General features: G+C 41.1%; 1 pseudogene; it reads left to right on the forward strand.

Annotated features, from left to right (window-relative positions):
- Positions 1-1,310: 1,310 nt before the first annotated feature.
- On the forward strand, positions 1,311-21,159 carry LOC118576594 (annotated as a pseudogene).
- Positions 21,160-21,167: the final 8 nt, after the last annotated feature.

The following is a 21,167-nucleotide window of genomic DNA, read 5'->3' on the forward strand; positions in this document are numbered from 1 at the left end:
CTTGCTTAAACTGCACACAGGAGCAAAAGCAAGCAAGCGATTTCAGGTACGTATGTGTGTCAGCCAGAAGCAAGACTCGATCTCAGTGAAGTAGAAGAAGCCAGATCACAGGAGACCATGTGACTGTAGACTTTTATACCAGGTCCCCAGCCCTCCAAGACAGAACTTGAGTAACTAAAGTTTCTTCATTTTGCTCCCACATTTTCCTAATAAAGCTTTCTGATGGGTCATCGTTAGAATGTAGACACTTCATCTTTCAGTCCGGTCCTTCCCAGTTTGTACAGTGCATCTTTGTCAAACAAATTCTTTGCAATTTTAGAGTTTTCTTTTACAGAGTAATTAACAATATTGAATGTTGTCTTGTGTGTTTATGGCCATTCATAAACTTTCTTTGGAAATGTCTAATCCAGTGTTTTGCCCATTTTGAAATTGAGTTGTCTGTGGTGAATTGTAGCGGTTCTTTGTTTAAGATAATCTTTGTAAATTTGTTTAATCTTAATTAAATAAATTTACAGTACTCTTCACCCATTCTTGGGTTGCCTTTCTATACTCTTTTTTAAATCCTTTTGTGCACAAAAGTTCTTAATTTTACAGAATGGATTTTATCTATTTATTCACTCATGTTGAGATTTTGGTATCATATTCAACAAATAATGCCTGCTGAAATCCAAGTTAGGTAAAACAGAGACCAGGTTAGCCCCAGGTTAGCCTGTGGCAATTAAGGTCTGCTTTGCTTCCTGCAGACAGGATCTGTGTCTGGTTAGGGGTAAGGCTAGGCAGTGAAAAGTCAAGTAAATACACATGTGATTCACACTGTTTATTCACTTGGACATCTCAGTGTTTGTGTAACTTATGGCTGCCCTTCAAAGCTCCTGTACATTTTCAGCCACTTTAAATCTATTCTCAGAGGGAACAAGGACTTAGAACCCACTGGCCTGCCATTTTGCTGTGTTGTTAAGGTTTTGGAAACTGACATATGTCATTGGTAGTGTGCAGTGATTTGTAACTAGGTACTTACAGATTTTGGGAGGTCACATGCTGAAGGCATTCATTACAAGGCTTAGCATATTTTAGGACCTTAATGAAGGTAACCGCTGTTTGGGTTTTATCACACCAAAGTAAAACTTTATAGATGATGGCAGCCCGTGTCTTATCAAAAGCTTTTGAGAACTTTGGAAGGATGATGGAGAAAGAGGAGAACGTCCTCTGTGTCTATTCACAGCCAATAGAAATGTAAAAATGCTCAGTCCTAAGCCATCTAAGGCTGGAGTAACACTGAGGAGAATAACTTTGTATTCTTCTTGCAGATTCTTCTAGCTTGGCAAGTGGCTATGGCCAGACCACAAATGATGGCTCCCATTTGTCTGGTGGAAAACCGCAGGAACAGCTGTCTGTGAACCAAAAGCCATCGAGATTCTGGACAGGATTTCACAGCCAGTGGTAGTCGTGGCTATTGTTGGATTGTATCGAACAGGGAAGTCTTACCTGATGAACCGCCTGGCAGGACAGAATCATGGTGAGTGGCATGCCGGGTACTAGCCAAAGGTTTGACTGTCTTTGTCACATTATCTTAATTCTTATTCCCAGTTAGAACAAAGGAAAGCGAACCTCCTGTCAGCAGCAAAGCCATCCTCTCATGCTAAGTGCATGACTCATTACTGCTCCACACTAATTGGTTCCTGCATTCTTTCCTTCCATCCCACTAAGGGAAAACTGTCTTAGAGACAGGACATTTCTGATGCCCTAAGCAATGGGATCCTGTGTGTCAGTCTCTGGTCTCATACAGCAGGCTTCCTTTCTCAATAAAATATTTCCATCAGAGAGAAAGGTCTTTGACTACTTAAGACTTTAAAAATGGGTAGGGCTGGATAGATGGTCTAGTGGTGAAGAGCACTTGCTGCTCTTAGACAGGATTTGGTTCTCAGCACCCACGTGGTGACTCAAAATTTTCCCCGAACTCCAGCTCTAGAGGATCTGATGCCGTTATTCGGCCTTTATGGGCACCAGGCATGCACACGGTGCAGGCAAAATTCTGATATTCATCAAATGAAATAAGGAAGTCTTAAAAATTTTTATTTAGAAATAAATAAATATCAAAAAACTTTGAAAAGGAGATTATAGCCTTTTATAGCTGTGCTTTTGTTTTTGCCACTTTAATAACTTTGAACACAAAAACTATTATAATAAATTTCTTTTTCTAGGTTTTTTTTTTTTTCCTTCTTGCATGTCTCTGACTCAGAAAGCATACCATTTCCCACAATTCGTGAAAAGTGCTTTCTTTTTGAGGCAATCTTGTGGGTTGGCCTGGTTCTAGCTATGTAGTCCCAGGTGGTCTCAAACTAATGGCAATTCTCCTGCCTCTGTCTCCTGCCTACAGGGATTGCAGGTGTGTACAACAGTGGCTGGCTCAAAACTCTCTCACTGCAGCTACAGGGGCAGGGGGCTCCATGGTTTCTGATTCCTGGATGTGTCTTTGTTTGCATCTGGAGCCCTGGGTGACCTCATTCTCATGTTAAATGTCCCCTCTACCTTGAAATAGAGGACTGTGAACTAAGACATTTTTGAGGAAAGATGAAGCACCGTTTTGAGTGTTGAGATTCGCAGCACTGCCAATTCTACTGTCACATCTGCTTTCCGTGGGCACTGTCCTCTGCTTTGCCTTCTCATGGCTGTGTCCAAACACCCGAGAGAAGGACTTAATGGGGAAGTGCTTCTCTCAACAGTTTCTGAGATTTCACTCCAGTCATTGGGTTCATCGATCCGGGACCATAGTGAGATCACAGAGGCAGCTGTGTGGGAGACAGGTAGCAGAGGCTGAGGAAGGGATCGGGGATGGAGTTACAACTTGCAATATCTCTCCTCTGCCTACCTTATCTTCCATCGAGGCTATCTGTGCAGGACGTTCACCTACTGACCCAAACTCCTCACCTCTTCCCGCAGGGTTCCCTCTGGGCTCCACCGTGCAGTCTCAAACCAAGGGTATCTGGATGTGGTGTGTGCCACATCCCACCAAGCCAAAGCACACCCTGGTCCTCCTGGACACCGAAGGCCTGGGGGATGTGGAAAAGGTAGGCTGAGGCTCAGGCTGTCTTGAAAATTATTATGGTCCAGCCTTAATAATCTTCTTCCCAGGGGCTCAGAGGAGAAGCTACAATTGGCGTGAATTACTTTTTTTGGGGTGGGATGGGGGAGAATCTCAGTACACTGAACTCTTTCTTCCTTCTACTTCGTTCCTCAGGGATAAAATTCTATCTACACAGCTTCTGTTCTGTTCTCATGCCTAGCTCCTTTCTTGCCTGATTTCTCTCTACTTCTATCTGCTGTCCCCTCTAAGTTCTGTCTTAATTCTCTCCTCTTAGTTCTGTCCCATCTTGGTCTTTCTCATCTCGTTATTCCCCATCTGGCTCTTCCTCATCTTCCATCTCATTCTTCTAGTTCTCCATCTAGTTCTCCAGTCAAAATCCTCCTCAGTCTCTGAGGTTTACAGTTATATACCCATACAATAGCAAGATGCCAGGCTTCAATTCTTACAGGGTCCTAAATGCAGATGAGAGTTTTCCTCAGGCAGAGACCATCAGGTTTTCTTTACAACCCAAAAAGGGAGTGGTAAGGGAGGAGGTCAACTAAGAGCTAAAATTGGTTTATGTATCAGAAAAAGGGAATTTATGTGCTCAAACTATAAATACCACTAAGGCTGTATAAGAAAGGAGGATCTGAGCTTAATTTACCTTAATTTAGGAGATCATTTGGCTTGGATGTTTGATAGGTATTTCATTGTAGGAATTGGCTAATACATATACAAAAGCTAAAATATCAGGAAGACTTCTTAAGCCGTGGCTTGACCTTTGGAAAAGTCCTTGATCTTTCCAAGTAGTAGCTTTTGAGATAATAGCTGGATTCTATTACATTTTTCCTGTAGCTTGCAGCAAGGCTGACCCTTATGACTTCTTATTATCTAACTGATTGATCTATTCGTGAAAAGATCTAATAGTTCTACAACTGAAGGACAGCAGGTGAGATGAACACTGAGCTATTTAGATTTCATACTTAAATAATGTCAGATTTTTTTTTTTTTTGTTTTCTTTTTTGTTTGTTTTTTGAGACAGGATTTCTCTGTGTAGCTTTGGAGCCTGTCCTAGAACTTGCTCTGTAGACCAGGCTAGTCTAGAATTCATAGAGATCTGCCTGCCTCTGCCTCCTGAGTGCTGGGATTAAAGGCATGCACCACCACTGCCCAGTGGTCAGATTATTATATTAGGCAAAACATGCTTTTATTTCTTGCCATTTGTGTGAATGATTTGATTCAATCCAAGAAATGTTTACTTAGCAGTTAAATTCCTAGATTCTAGGCATAGTAGTTAGATATTAGTGAACAAATAAAGATTTTCCCTTCCAAGAACCCTCCTAGTTTCACTGAGGATCCTACCTGTGTGTACTCTGATGTAGTCCAGCAAGTGGAAAGAAGCAGGATGGAGAGAGGATGAGCTGTCATGGAGCAGCCTCTGACCTCTGAACTCCAGGAAAGCTGGGATGGAAACTTTTGAGCTAGCCTTTGTTGGGTCAAGGGTACTGAGTCTTCATCTTTCTTGCCTACCCATCACTGGAGTCTGCTCTGGAAACCTTTGCCATTCAAAGTGCTGGCAAATGAGAGCTGTTACCCATCATCACTCCCACAGCTAGACAAACAAGGTCTTCCATTTTGAAAGGTGACCCAGGCACCACAGTGCTACTTCTATGAGGAGCAATTAGGTGGATGGATGCTTTGATGAGAAGGTTGATGACATCATACTAGGCACAGGTATGTGGAAGGATGACTTGATAAGAATGTGGATTTCATCATACTAGGCACAGGTAGGTGGAAGGATGCTTGATAAGAATGTGGATGACATCATATGAGGCACAGGTAGGTGGAAGGATGCTTGGATGAGAAGGTGGATGATATCAGCACCTCTCAGTGGATTAAGAATGACTTCTGACTTGTCTTCTGAGATACCAAGGATACATTTTGTTAATGGGGTTAAGGAGTTAGGTTTACATTTTAAAAGATATATTTTTACTGTGTGTAGTATGTGTGTCTACCTGTGGTATATGCTTGTGAGTACAGATATTCTTGGTGTTTAGAGGCCCTGGATTCCCTGGTGCTAGAGTTACAGAAAGTGAGATGCAATCTGATGTGGATGTTGGGAACCAAACTTCAGTCCTCTGGAAGAGCAACAAGTGTTCTTACCACTGAGCTGTCTGTCCAATCCCTGGGGTTCACTTTTTTTTATGATGAAATTTATCACATTTTTTTTTTTTATGGTGAAACTGTCCACAGGGCATTTTAGAAGTTCTTAAGACAGCTGACTCTGTACGTTCAGTGAGGGTACATGTTTGTCCCACAATAACTAATTAAGATGAATTTGGCTTTCTTAAATAAGTGAGCTGAGTGATCTAAAAATAATTATTGTTGTATGTGAGATATTATGTGGTACATGGTATGCAACCATGTTCGTGTACATGTGCATGTGCGTGTGCGTGTGTGTGTGCGTGTGTGTGCGTGTGTGTGCGTGTGTGTGTGTGTGTGTGTGTGTGTGTGTGTGTGTATGTATTCATGCTACAATTCCTTTTTCCTTCATTGGGGTCCAGACATTGAAATAAACTGTTGGGCCTGTTCAGTAAGAGACTTTCCACCCTGTGTCATCTTGCCGGCTGATTCATCCTTTATTCCTTCCCTTAGTTTAGACATATGAGAGCAGTGTCTAAATTCCCATGTTTTCCATTTCATCTGAGAGGCATTAGTAACACTGCATTTCTGTATTTGGATTGTGTCATTTAGCACACTTTTCTAAGGTTTGCTGTGAGCAGCAGAAATATGAAGTAGGAATTCAGCTGATTATGGCAAAAGCTATTACCTGGAAGAGTTAAGAACTCCTTCAGAGGATAAAGCCAAGTCTTAAGGAGTCTTGGTGATATTGGCTTTTGAATATTAGCTGTTTCCTGCAATGAATTTCTTTGTGCTATTGTAGCTTTTCCATTCCTAAAACAGTATGTTTGATGGTTAATTTTAACAGTTTCCCCTCTACAGTTAAGGTCTTTGGAGAACATTTTCCAACTGTGCTAACAGCAGTCACACAGCCATACCCCAACTTGAGACCTTTCTGTAATATCATCATTAGCAATATTCGCCCAGGACCTTCTCTGGACAAAAGTATCTTCTGAGATACTTCCCAGACTTTCTAAGAACAGACTTCAGACAGATAAGCATCCAGACTATCTTTTAGAGAAGGCTGGGTGAATGTGCTAATTATGATTAACCTTCTTTCTTGCAAGTGTTATCTCTAGACTTCCCATTAACTCAGAACAAAAAGACTTTTACATACCAGGTATATCAAGCTGTGACACAGGTTGCTTAGTTACCTAGCTGCACTTCCCCTGCCCTTCCAGAAAACGGGCAGCTGAGTTAAGCTGAGAGAGATACGGCTCCAAGAAATAAAGGCAGTGACTTATAGAATCCTAATATTTTACCTAGCCACTTCTAAGAATATAGTTTAAGTACATATATGCCCCTTTTTAGATCTATTAACTGAATTTAGCCTTTAGTTGATACTGTTCCCCATTAGTCACTTCCCTTTTGGGTGGCAAAGGATATCTGACAATTACTGCTCTTTGGGTGGATCTTATCACCTCTGTTCGAACCTGTAAGAATACAAGCCTGTGTGACCTTGCCTTGGTCAGAGAATTGCTGCTTTGTATGGGTATATGATTGTAAGCCTCAGAGACCTGAGGGAGACTAGAAGAGAGAACTAGAAGAATGAGATGGAGGATGGGGATGAACTAGATGGGGAATCACTAGATGGGAAAGATTTAGATGAGGAAGAACTAGATGGGGAAGAACTAGATGGGAGAATTAAGATAGAATTTAGAAAGCACAGCAGAAAAATGTAGAGAGAAATCAGGCAAGAAAGGAGCTAAGTAAGAGAGTGGAATAAAAGCTGTATCTAGAGAGAACTGATTCAGAAGAATAAGTATATTGACTAAAGAGTTTCATGGACGTAGATTCATTAAGATTAGATTCCTCAGCTGGTTGTTAGATTCTTCCACAGACTGTGGGAAAAGGGTATTGAGGGGCAGGACTGCAAGAGTCTTGTTACACACTGTTTCCAGTGAGAGACTTTCTTTCCTTTTTAAGTGCTGTCTTCGTTCCACATTGTCTTTCCTCATTCAGTCACTGAGAAGCATTTATGACTGTTCTGAATAATGGTGCAAGAAACACGATGAGCCTGGCTCTTGGGGATTGTCCTCACTCCCCTGGATTTGCACTGTCTGGTCTACTTTCTGTAACCAAATAACTGACAACAAACAAACAAAAAAAATCTGACTTAGAGGAGAAAGGGTTTGTTCTGACAGCTCCAGGGATACAGCCCATCAACACAAGCAGCAGGAACATGAGGCAGTTGGTCACATTTCATCTACAACTGTGAAGCAGAGGATCAAAGTCCTGTGTTCATTCTCTTCCTCCTTTCCTTCGGCTTGAGACCCAGCCAATGGAGTGGTACCACTCATCTTTAGGACAGGTCTCCCAGGCAATGTAATCTAGATAACAGCTCATAGAAATGCCCAGAGATTTGTTTCCATGGTGATTTAAAGTTCCATCAAGTCAAAAATATAGGTTAACCATTCCTTATGCATAGAAATGAGATCTCTGGATCATACAGAGCTTCTATTTTATTAATTTAGGAAACACTTTGATGCACTTCAGAGTGTTTATACAATTTATGTACTGTCCAATAGCACAAGTCCATTTTTTCTCTACCTTCTTCAAACATTGTTGACTTCTGTGTTTTTACTGATAGTCAGCCTAAGATGTGTGATTATACTCCATTTCAATTTTGACTTCCAGTTCCCTAAAGATCAGTGATGTTCACTATCAACCTATTAGCTACTTGTGTGTTTTTCTTTTAGAAATGCATATTTAAGTTCTTTCTCATACTCAATCTCATATTGAATTTGTCTTTCTGTTTAGTTGCATGATTTTTAATATATTTTGAATATCTCCTAGAAAACATGTAGTTTGCAAACATTGATCTCCCATTCTGTTTTGTATCTTTTCTTGGTTATTTCTTCTTCTGGCAAGGAGCTTTTTAGTTGGATTCCACCCTATTTGTCTAATTTTGATTTTTATTTCCTGTACTTTTTGTGTCATAGCTAAAAATGCCATTGTCCAGATTCATGTTTAGAAACTAATTTTTCTTCTCATGGTTTTATGTTGTCTGTTCATTCCTTTTCTTTTGTAACTGAAATTCCATGAATTTTGTCCAATCTCTGATATTCCCTCCTTCAGACACTGGTAACCAGAGTTTTGCTATTTCCATTCAACTTTTGTTTGTTCAAGATTGGTATATGGGTGGAATCTTCATGGCCTTTGTCTTTCTATGCCTGGTCATTCCACTTTCCTAGATGCTTGCCATGTTCACATAGACGTTTATATCACAGGATTTCTTTTTGTATGTCTGTATCAGAGTCCATTGCAAATGTATAGCATGTTTTCTTTGTCCAGTCACCACTCCAGCTTGAGCCCCTGCCTTGGCAGTTGAGTGCTGCCTTTGCACATGCACACTGGTGGGATTGCTATAACCATTTTCATTTCTTAGCATTTAACTCTATATCATTTTGGCTGACTTTTGTGTATGATGTGCATAGGATCTAATTCTGCTTTTCTGCATGTGGATGCCCTGTTTCCCCAGCACTATTTCTTGAAGACACTGTCTTCCTGCTTTGTGTGTCTTGACAGCCTTGGCAAAGATCAGTTGATAGTTAATTCATGGAATTATTTCTGAGCCTCTTACTCTGTTCCATTGGTTTATATACTTTGTTATTATCATACTTTAAGGGTACTCATTGACACAGGATAATTATATAAATTAATGGGATTCATCATGATATTCCGAGACTGACAATGTCCACGTGTGGTTATAAATTGTGAAGCCCAATAAAACCTATCTGGGGATTAGAAGACTGAGCCAGCCATTAGATTAGACATACAGGCCAGACAGCAATGGCACACACCCTTAATCCTATCATTTGAAAGACAGAGACCTGGTATCTCTGTACCTTGGTGTCTCTATATCTCAGTCCACATGAGATATGAAGTAGAAAGGTTTTCTTAGGTCAATTTTAGAACTTCTTTTTAAATTCTCTGAAGTTTTAGGCAAAAAGTCGAGCTAACACATTGGGCAGCCAAAGGTAGCTGGAGGTTTTCTCCATTCTTGCCTGGCCCTGCCGTCCACAGCTGCTTAGTCCCAAGTAAACACACAGAGGCTTATATTATTTATAAACTGGATGGCATAGGCTCAAGCTTCTCACTAGCAAGCTCTTATCATTTAACCCATTTCTATTTATCTATGTTCTGCCACATGTTTCAAGGCTTTACCTGTGTCCCATTATATGTTGCTCATTGGGCAGCTGGCTTGTGTCTTCCTAGACTCTACCTTTCTCTTTCCTATCTCTCTTCTCTCCTGCATACCTCTAAGATGCCTTGCCATAGGCCAAAGCAGCTTATTTATTAACCAATAGGGACAATGTACATTCACAGCATATAGAAAGACATCCCTCAGCATTTCCTCTTTGAGTTCAAGGCCACATTGGGAACAGAGCCAGGCATGGTGGCATATACCTTTAATCCCAACACTTGAGATCTCATGCCTTTGCTTGGGAAGCACACACACCTTTAATCCCAGGAAGTAAGATGACAGGACACAGAAAGGTATATAGGGTGTGAGGAAACAGGAACCCACGCTCTTGAGGCTGAGGATTTGTAGAGGTAAGAACTTGTGGCAGGCTTGTTCTGTCTCTCTTACCTTTCAGCTTCATCCCAGTATCTGGCTCTGAGTTTTTTTAATCAATAAGACCTTTTAAGATTTGTGTTACACCATTGTTCCTTTTCTCTTCTTGTGGTATCTGTTAACAGCACTTTGGAAAAGCTTTTTGAATAAACCATACTGCTCTGATTACTATAGCCCAGTAATTGTTTTAAATCAGGATGTTTGTGGCTGTTCTTGTTTAAGATTAATATGGTTAAAGAGTGTATTTTGTGACTTCCTGTGAATTTTAGGATTCTTCATTATAAAGAATGTCATTGGCATATTTGTAAGTACTTTGAAACCATCTGTGAAGCAATAATCATAGTTTTAAAACTAATGTTCTGTAGGACTTTGTCTGTTTCTCTTCTCGGCAGGGACCTTGTCTACTCTGAAATTGTGCAGACCTTGTCATGCTGTCATGTGAGCTCACATGTGTACCAGCACTTAAAGGCATGTGCTATTGTTTGTTCTGTTGCTCTTGGCCGTTCTGACTACCATAGGACGAAATCAGAAAGCAGTTTTAACTTGCATTTCCCTGGTGGCTGAGAATGTTGAACCTTTTTTTTAGGTGTTTCTTAGTCTTTTGTGTTTCACTGTTGGAGAGCTCTCTCTTTAGTTTTCTATCCAAATTTTAAATCAGGCTATCTGGTTTCTTGATATTCAGTTTTTGTGTTTGTTTTTGTTTTTAATTCTTTATATATTCTGAATACTGACTATCTGGCAGATGTGTAACTGTTACAGACTTTTTCCTATTCATGAGATCCCATTATTAATTGTTCTTAGAGTCTGTGGGATCTTCCTGTCAAAGTCATTTCCTGAGCAAATGACTTCAAGCTATTCCTAATTTTCAGAAGAGAGCTTTCAAGCTCTCTTCTAATTTTTACACCAAGGTCCTTGCTCCACTTAGAGCTCTGTTCTGTGCAGAGCGATACAGGTTCATTAAGTTTCTCAGGCTGACCTTGGATTCTTCCTCTAGGCAGAAAAAGCACTCTTGCTGCCCTGCTTTGGCCTTCAGAATTCCTGGGATAATAAGGCCACAGGGCCAGTCCAAATAGACTCCCGAGAAGTGCTCTCCTCAGCCCTCTGCCCTCATGTGTCTTCCAGGGTGACCCTAAGAATGACTCATGGATCTTCGCCCTGGCTGTGCTTCTGAGCAGCACCTTCGTCTACAACAGCATGGCACCATAAACCCCAGGCCCTGCAGCACTGCAGTATCCTTGCAGGACCTGAGCCGCCATGTTTTACTGAGTGCTCTGGAATGCATATGGAGGCACTGACCTGCCCTGTCACTGTGTGGCTTTGGGTGGGGCAGAGGAGACCCGGGGAAGAAAAGTGTTTGTTGTGGTTTATTTTTAATAAGAGAATCATGAGAATGTGTGTATGAATTCACTTTTCCTTAACTGAATGCCAGTTATGTCACAGAACTCACTGAGCTGATCAGGGCAAAGTCTTCCCCAAATCCTGATGGAATAAAGAATTCTTCAGAGTTTGTGAGTTTCTTTCCAGACTTCATCTGGACTGTTCGGGATTTCATGCTGGAGCTGAAGTTAAATGGAGAAGACATCACGGAGGACCAGTACCTGGAGAACACACTGAAGCTGATCCCAGGTATAGGGAATGCTGGGTTGGGGGGCTGGGAAGGGCTGGGATCTGCTGAGCTGCTCCCATCCTCTGTGGGGTCCTTTGGTATTTGCAGTGGGATGGAGATCTGTAGCAATGCAGATAGGTCATTGCCTGATAATGCCTGGGAATTGGTGTTTAATTTCTGTTGAGAAAAGTAGAGCCTAGAGCACAGCAAAACTACTCAAAGCCAAGTTCTTTACAGTTGTACTTAACATCTAGAGTAAAACACATCTAAACTTCTCCAAGTCCAGACATTTGTATTGCCTGTTTTTTGTGTCTGCCTTCCTTTAAGAAATAGTTGCTACATAATTCTTACTCACAAATTTATCATACATCGCCCCTCTCAAAATATATTTCACATTGTTCTACATTATTCTTCTCATGGAGGAACATAGTTTTTGCATTTTTTGTTTGTTTGTTTTTAATGCTGGAGTTATGCTGTCTGTAAAACAGCTGTGTTCTAAGTAAACTGACAGACGTGTCTTTTTAGTCTATGTCTTCTTAGTATCCATCATAATTCATCACAACAGTCTATTTTTATTCATGCTACAGTGTCAGGATCGGTGATATTAATGGTCTATAAACTATTTTCATGGACATTATTATCCCGAGTGTGACGCTCATGAAGCCTTGTGAGGAATAGCAGTTTGATTTGTTCACTGCTTTCATCTCTGTCTGTGCTTTCTGAAAACATTAAAAACATAGTAGATGGGAAAGCAGCCTGTGAAACCAGTCCTCACAGTCCTGAAGTTACATCTGCAAAGAAAAGCATCCAGCCCAGGCCAACCCAAGACCAACTTCTCAGCACAGAGGAGATTTGTTGTTCCAGAGGGACAGAGGGCAGGAAATAAGAGACAAAGACAGGAGACAGAGGATGAGGGAGAAGGGGAAGGAACGAGGGGGAGGGGGAGAGGCACTTGTTCCAGAGGACACAGGACTGCCTCTGTGCCATAAGCTGCAACAGTATGAAGTAGGATTTGAGCTGATCATGACAAGCTAATACCTGGAAGAAGCCAAGGGCCTCCCAGATGTCAAACTGAGGCTCAAGGGTCTTGGTGATATTGGCTTTTGATCATTAGCTGTTTCCTGCTATGAATTTCTCATGTACTACTGTAGCTCTTGTATCATTTATTGGGCACTATTTCCCCTCTACTAAAAGAATACTTAGATAACCTTTTGTGTAGTAATGCAGCCAGGATCACTAATTTCAGGCCTTTCTGTAATTATCATCATTAGCAGCATCTGGCCAGGACCATCCCCAGACAGATGAAAGTATCTTATCAGAGATACCTCGTACTCTCTAAGAACAGACTTAAGCATCCAGACTATCTTTTTGAGAAGGCCTGGTGGATGTGCTAATTAAGCTTAACTTTCTCCTTTCCAAGGTCTTATCTCTGTTTCAGATCCCCCCTTAACAATTAACTCAGAACTAAAGGGTTCCTACCTACAGGTACTTCTACCCATAGTGAAACTTGCCTAGCCAAGTTGCCTAGTGATGAAGCACACTTCTCCTGTCTTGCCAGAAACTGCGGGAGCAGAGATAGCTTGGAGAGATAAAGGCCAAAGGGATAAATTGTTAATTGCTCTAAGGTCTGTTACCATTCTCCATTTACCAGATTTCTTTTATAATATAGATGGCTGGTGACCACTCAATATAATAATACCTTCTAATATTTCTCTCAGAAATGTGCTAGTTTATGATTTATTTCTGAGGTTGGAGGGATGTTAATCTGAGTATTCCATTGTTGTAACAGGTCCCAAACCCACAGGTTCATAGCTATGTTAGCCACATATGGTTTTAATTTTCCTCTCTGTCCTTCTGGGCCTATACATTTGAGCCATCTTGCACTCTGTTTCACTTGAGATAATGTTCCAATTCCTAACAGTTGAACATTTACCTCCTGAAGAGGCCAAGATGGATGCCAAAATTCTGGTGCAATTATAGTCACGTCATCACCTGTGTCTACCAGACCAGACAACAAAACACCATTTATTTTTCTTAATTTTGGTCTTTGTTCATTTATAGAAGTTTGCCAAAAATTTTTCTGTATGGTTTCTCTTGAATTTTCTGTTCTCTCTGTCTCAGTTGTTCTATTACTCTGAGTAGCCTGGTTTATTCCAATAGGCATTTGGTTATTTAACTGCTCTGAGTAGGGGTCTCCTCTATGGTTGCAGGAAATGTCTGAACTGGATTCACTGTTGGGGCCTGCCTGAGGCCCCTCTGGGAGTCTCCCGAAGACTGAGTCAAAGTATTACCTTGTCTGACCCTTGTTGATCTACATTCGTTGGTCCAATGCCTTCCCTTACCACACCTTCTACATACTCCAGAAGGAAGGGGCATTCTGTTGCCATTGTTCCTTGAAGAAACATTGCTTCTATAAGTGACCTGTTTACAGTCCCTTTTCAAATGTCCTTGTCTTCCATGTCCAAAACATCTGACATTCCTCAAACCTCTTGAAATTGTTTCTCCTACCCACATATTATCATGATCCTGAGCCTCACCATTAACCGTCTCTCTAGTTCAATCTTCCAAGGGTAGATCTTGCCTTTAATGGCCTGATTATTCTCTTGTATGCTGCATTTGTGTTCTCAAAATCCAAAAATTCAATTATTATCTGGCTAGCTTCTGAATTTGGGACCATTCTCTTTACTGCTGAAGTCAGTCTTTGTAAGAAATCTGTGAAAGATTCTTTTGGGCCCTGTATAACCTTTGTGAATGACTCAGTTTTCTTTCCTGGTTCCTCAACTTTGTCCCATGAATTCAAGGCTTCCATTGGACATAGAATTAGATTTGGATATCATTTGCTATGTTTTTAAGCTTCCTCTTTGAACCACATTTGCCACTGGAGCTGTTGTCCAGGTTCCAGAACAGCCTGTGCCAGCTCCTACCAGTCCTGTGGTATAATCCTATTATAAGTTGACCAGGAGTTTAACATTTGCCTTACATATGGGGAATGCATGCCATAAGATACTATTGCCTCCTTAAACCTTCGTAAGTCTAACATTTCAACTGGAGTCTAAATATTTTGTGTATTCACTTGACCAGGTAGCTGGTTTATGGTTACCGGATAAATTAAGGGTTATTGTGTGAAAACAGGCTTTCTTTCTGTAACCTTATAATCCAATCCTGAAACAATTTCACTGTTAATTTCTTCTGTCTGAATCTGAATTTCTCTATAATTCATTTTAACAGGTTTAACAAGTTTTTCTAAAATTTTTATCCTGGCACTTAAATTGATTATCTTTTTAAATTGTAAAATAAGGATAAGAAGAAGAATAATGTACATAGTTCGATCAAGATTAATCTTCTCATATAGTTGTTCCATTGTCAGACTGCCTAAAATTTCAAACAAAGCCCAATTTTCTTCCAATGTACACCTAAAACCCATTTTTTTTTAAATGTGGAAAAAAATCTCTTTTAAATAGTTTCCTTTAAAATATCTGATATAATTGACTTACTAATTCTGCATAGAACAGAAAAATCTGAGGGAATTTCAACACAACTACCTAGCATCCAAGGTGGGAATCCAGAGAGAGAGAGAGGGAGAGCAAGAAAGCAAGGAAGCGTAGGCCACGTTCTGGCTAAAAGCTTGTATCCAACCACGTGTTCCCACTTGAGCTGAGTTGAGCCTGGCTTCCTTAAGCTGCGACCAACCACGTGCGCTGGCGTTTCAGCCAAAAGCAGCCTATCTGCAGTTGCGTGTAGCTACTGCAGTTACTGGTAGCTCCTGCAGGCCTGAGTTGTTCATAGCCCTGGCTTATTAAGCAAGTAACTCCAGCTACAGCAGTAACTGCTTGTAGCTAAGGTCAGTTGGGCCTGAGTCCTAAGCTAAGCTTGGCCCTGGTTAGGCCCGAGCTAGGGAGCCGGGCCCACTGCTAAGGCAAGCAGTTTTTAATGAATTTCTTGCCATGTTGGGCACCAAATGTTAGATGTAACCATCTTGTTAAATAAGAAATGCAGAGACAATACAGAGTTTATAGCCAAGAGGTCAGAGCAATAGCTGAGAGCTTGAAAACCCTACCCTTCACTGCTGTTGCTGTCCTTCCTCCCTCACAAGAGACCTACTTCTGTGTGTCCTGTCTTTCATATAGTCTTTCTGTTTCTGCTTTCTCATTGGTTGTAAACCCAGCCACATGACCTCCTCGTCACTGCCTGTTTGTACAGACCTCCAGGTCTTCTATGGTTGGTATTGAGATTAAAGGCGTGGTGTTGCCATGCTGTCTGTATCTTGAACACACAGAGATCCTGCCTGGCTCTGCCTCCCAAGTGCCTGGGATTAAAGGCGTGTACCACCACCTGCCCAGCTTCTGTTATGGCTACCTCTGACCCCAAGGCAACTTTATTAACATACAAATAAAATCCACATTTTACAAATATAGTATCACCACAAAATGGAAGATGAGGAAGAGCCAGATGGGGAAGAACAAGATGAGGAAGAAGGAGATGGTTGAGGAGCTAGATGGGAACGAACTGGACAGATGAGAAAGACAAAGATGGGGCAGAACTAAGATGAAGGAATTAAGATAGCACATAGAGAGAATAGCAGAAATGTGCAGAGAGAATCAGGCAAGAAAGGCAGCTAAGTAAGAGAGCAGAAAAGAAGCCTGTGCAGAGAGAGAACTGACTTAGAAGACCAAAGTGTATGGACTAAGAATTTTGTGTGCATAGAGTCACTTATACCAACAAAGATTAGATTATCCAGCTGGTTGTAGGTTCTTCTTGGACCCTGGGAGGGGCTTTTGAGGGGCTGGACCTCCCAAAATCCTCAATACTTCTGGATAGAGGGGAGACAGACCTGGCCCATAGACAATGACAGTTTACAAAAGTTAAGGGGAAACCTCATATAGGATGAGGTGTTTTAATTTTAATTGGGCATGTTATTAGGTGAGCCAAGGGGGCTTTTGATTGTTGGGCTTCAATACATTGATAGCTGGACTTGGTAGTTGGTCTATCAGGAAGAAGAAATGGCCAAAATAGGGAATAGACCTTGGTGGGTAGCTTTGAGGATGTAGTCTGAAGGTCTTTAGCAAGGCAGAGGGAATGGGGGAAGGGAAAGGCTTGCCAGAGCCATGCTCACCACACTGGCTAGAATCCTTTCATTATAATCTTCTATTATTGTTTATTTTTAAACAATATATCACAATATAGCCCCTAGCCAGCCTGGTATTCACTATGTAGCCCAGTCTAGGCTAGCCTGGAATTCAGTTTCTCCCGACTTAGCCTCCCATTTACTGGGATTAAAGGTGTATGCTACAACCCAGCTTTCCTTTCCTCTTTTTCTTTTCTCTCTTTCTTTTCTTTCTTTCTTCCTTCCTTCCTTTCCTTCCTTCCTTTTTCTTCTTCTTTTCTTTCTTCTTTCTTTCTTCTTTCTTTCTTTCTTTTCTCTTCTTCCTTCCTCCTTCCTTCCTTCTTCCTTCTTTCTTTCTTTCTTCTTTCTTTCTTCCTTCCTTCTTCCTTTTCCTTCCTTCCTTCCTTCTTCCTTTGTTTTATACAAATTTGGTTTATTTGTTTGTTTGATTTACTTTTTGATTTTTTTGAGACAAGATCTCACAGTGTAGATTTTGCTTGCCTGGAATGCCCTATAGAGACCATGGGAGCTTCAAACTCATCAAGATCCTCTTCCATAATTTTTGATAAAAAGGTTGACAGTACTGTATGCAATTTTCAGAAAACATTTATTGTTCTACTTGAATGTTGTAACTGGATGAGGTAGAACACATGTAGGTACTAAGGTGGTTACTCCAGTGAAGCAGATGGCACATTTATCATCTCATATTGTTAATTTTCATGAAATGAACAGTCAAAATGGATTCAATAAAAATTCCTAGTGCATGAGCTGGGAGATGTGGTGATACTATATTTGTAAAATGTGATTTTATTTGTATGTTAATAAAGTTGCCTTGGGGTCAGAGCAAGGCATAGTAGAAGCTGGGTGGTTGTGGTGCACGCCTTTAATCCCAGCACTTGGGAGGCAGAGCTAGGCGGATCTCTGTGTGTTCTAGGATACAGCCAGCATGGCGACACATGCGTTTAATCTCAACACCAACCATAGAAGACCTGGAGGTCTGTACAAACAGGCAGTGACGAGGAAGTCATTGTGGCTGGGTTTACAACCAATGAGAAAGCAGAACAGAAAGTCTATAAAAAGAAAAACACACAGAAGTAACTCTTTTTGTGGAGAGGAAAGGCAGAAGCAGTGAAGGGTAAGGTTTTCAGCTCTCAGCTATTGCTCTGACCTCTTGGCCTTTAACTCTGCAATTGGTTGTGTTTCTTATTTAACAAGATGGTTACATCTACAACTTGGTGCTTAAAGCATGTGTCACCCAAGTGTGAGGACTGGAGGTACAATCTCCAGAGCTTACATAAATGTAGGGTGGTGTGAAGGCTACTCCCAACCCCACAGCTCCTTAGAGTTTTCTTGAGTGAGAATAGTAGGAAATATTAGATATAAGGATTTAGAGTGTGGAAATAAACAGAAAATACAGGATAGCCTTGAGAGGGCCTGGAACCTATTCCAACCAGCCCTGACTGTCTCTGCCCTAGGGTATTTATGGAAATGCTAAGGGGTGGAGCGAAAGACCTTTCCCCAGCACAGCCAAGTGCAGACCATCTCAAACACCTGCACTCAGGCCCATGGTCCAATCATCCTCTCTATGCAGACCTGCTGGGTAAAGCCACTAGGAACTTGAAAATGGGCTCCCCACACTGGGTGGGTATGATAGTCCACCTCCAATCCAGTGCACAGGCTGAAGACACCACAGGATAGCGCTGGAGCATGCTGGCGAGCCAGACTGGCTGTACTGGACAGTTCCAGTTTGAAATGAGAAACCCTGCCTCATTGAAAAGGTGGAGACTGGCTGAAGAGGACTCCTAGAGACAACATCTGGCTTCCCCATGCAGACACATGCATGTGTACTCTCACCCACATATGCCCAGACACAGGCAAACATGCATACGTACACCACACATATCCACATGAGAGAAAGGGAGAAAATAGCCAATATGGCAGTTTCCTGAAGTACTGTCTGAATGTGCACATCAGATCTCTACACTTATATATCCTCCATATGTTCATAGTCCCACCTTCCCTCCCCAGCTATGAAGAACACTTTTATTTTTGATGTGCTTATTTGGAATTCACAAAAAACAAATTCTTTCAGCATCAAAGTAGTTTTCCTTGAGTAACCACGGCATCATTCTTAGGTCCCACAGTTCCTTTATTACAAAGGAATGATTGGGCCAGAAATCACATTAAGCCTTTTGCCGTTCAGTCAACAGGACACACCACTACTTGATGCCATGTTCAGGTTGTGGATTTCAGCCATACGCTCTTCCAGTGGAGTCAAGTGTCTCCTGAAATATTTCACCAGACTTCTACCAGTACAAACTTGCTATACTTTTGACATGCAAAGAAGTGTTGCATGCTTATGGTAAAGAGACCCGTGAGTGCAGAATCTCCACATAGACAAGAGCTCCATCATTTGCTTTCTGCTCTAAGACTATTCCCATTGCTTTCTGTTTCCCCAACACTAGGCAACAATCCTAGAGTCCATGCATCCAATTTGTCCCAGGGAGTGCATCAGAATTTCTTTCCTAAACGGAAGTGTTTTGTCTTTGACCGGCCAACGAATGAACAAAAACTGTTACGAAAAATTGAGACTATCTCAGAAGACCAACTGGAGCCTAAGTTCCAGGAACAAACAAGGGCTTTTGTTTCTTACATCTTCACCTATGCAAAGATCAAGACCCTCAGAGAGGGAATTAAGGTTACTGGGAATCGTGAGTGTTTTTCTTTTTTTAAACACACTTCTGTATAGAGCAGTATATGCTGAACTTATTAGCATGTGTATGTTTTTAAAAATTGTCTATACAATGATAATGTGCTTGTGTCTCTACTCTGAACAATCTATATATTTTATGATTAATTGTAGATTACAAATCCTTCTTTAGAAATGCAGACTTCATCACTAGTATCTATTGCTATAACGTACCTATATAAAATTCACAACTGATAATAAAGTCTCTAGTGAAAAGGTACTTAATCGATTATAAAATCAGTGCTTAAAGCACTAAAGCTGATATATTCTATTTTCATAGGAGATGTCTTGTATATTAATTATTCTTTAGAATGACAATGTGAAATGTAATTTGGAAATTTAAATAGTGTCAACATAAATACCAGTGTTTAAACATGCAAGTCCATACTTTTAGAAATAATATGATATATTTTCCTTGTTATGCAATCTGTTTTCCTTGTTGATATAATCTATTTTCCTTTAAAGATTTAAATGCATAATTATGTTTTCATAGATAGCTGAATTTATTAGGTGAAGATTGATATTAATTTTTAACATTGTGAACTAGAAAACCACAAAAACAAAGGGACAATACAAAAAAGAAATTGCTGGCTTGCTGAAGGATGTGTGTGTGTGTGTGTGTGTGTGTGTGTGTGTGTGTGTGTGCATGTGTAGCTGTGAGAGATTCAGAAATGGAGTCATAAAATCTTGGATCCCATTCACTTATAACTTCATATTTATCCCCTAAAACTCCTGGTTCGTGAAGGACTGGGGACTCTGGTGACGACCTACGTGGATGCCATCAACAGCGGAGCTGTGCCTTGTCTGGATGATGCGGTGACAACTCTGGCCCAGCGTGAGAACTCAGCTGCTGTGCAGAAGGCAGCTGACCACTACAGTGAGCAGATGGCCCAGCGACTGAGGCTCCCCACAGACACGCTCCAGGAGCTGCTGGGTGTGCACACGGCCTGTGAGAAGGAAGCCATTGCTCTCTTCCTGGAGCACTCCTTCAAGGATGAAAACCAGCAATTCCAGAACAAGCTGCTGGTAATGTTTGTGTCCTTAACTGTCATGACTCTGAGATCCCTTCAAGGCTGTAGCTCTGGTGCACTTTCATCAACCATGGGTACATGTCTCATTCAAAGATAAGCATTCTGTGTTCATAACGAATAGAGTTGTGAAAGACTGCATGTCTTCTCCCCAAACTCCAGGTGCTTTTTATCCAGAAATCTCTAATGGCTGGAATAATGAATATATAGTGTACTAAATCTCCACCCAGTTAATGTTTGTGGCTTGCGAACCTGCCCAGAACACCGATAATTCATCCCTGAAGAGCTATATTTTTTGGTTCCTATGAAACAGTTTCTCACTAGAGTCCAACTGCAGGCCACTGTTCATCTGTTGTGCCTTGTTATATCATTGTGTCATTGAAGACAGATTACAGGATGTGACACTCACAAGTAACCAGAGATTGTGGGATGCAGAACCATCCTTTTACAGAAGGTCTTGAGGGCTAGGAACTTCAAGAACATTCACTGTGGTCTTGCACAGATTTCTTAGCATCCTAATCAGGATCTATCATTTCACAGTGACTTGTCTTCTTACACTAGAATACTTTCTCCTGGGAATGGGGTTCAGTCTTCTACAAAGTTTCTTGAAATTTTATCTCTTCTATTCCTTCAACACATCAGATTTCTGTACATTTCCCTTGTAGGAATTAATAGATGAGAAGCAAAGGATTTTCCTGTTGAAGAATGAAGAAGCATCAGATAAATACTGCCAGGAAGAACTGAGTAGACTTTCAAAGGCTTTGGTGGAAAATATTTCAAAGTTTTCTGTTCCTGGAGGACACAGGCTCTACATGGGGATGAGGGAAAAGATTGAACATGACTATTGGCAGGTGCC

This window comes from Onychomys torridus, unplaced genomic scaffold (genome assembly GCF_903995425.1).
Source record: "Onychomys torridus unplaced genomic scaffold, mOncTor1.1, whole genome shotgun sequence".
In the NCBI taxonomy this organism is placed as follows: Eukaryota; Metazoa; Chordata; class Mammalia; order Rodentia; family Cricetidae; genus Onychomys; species Onychomys torridus.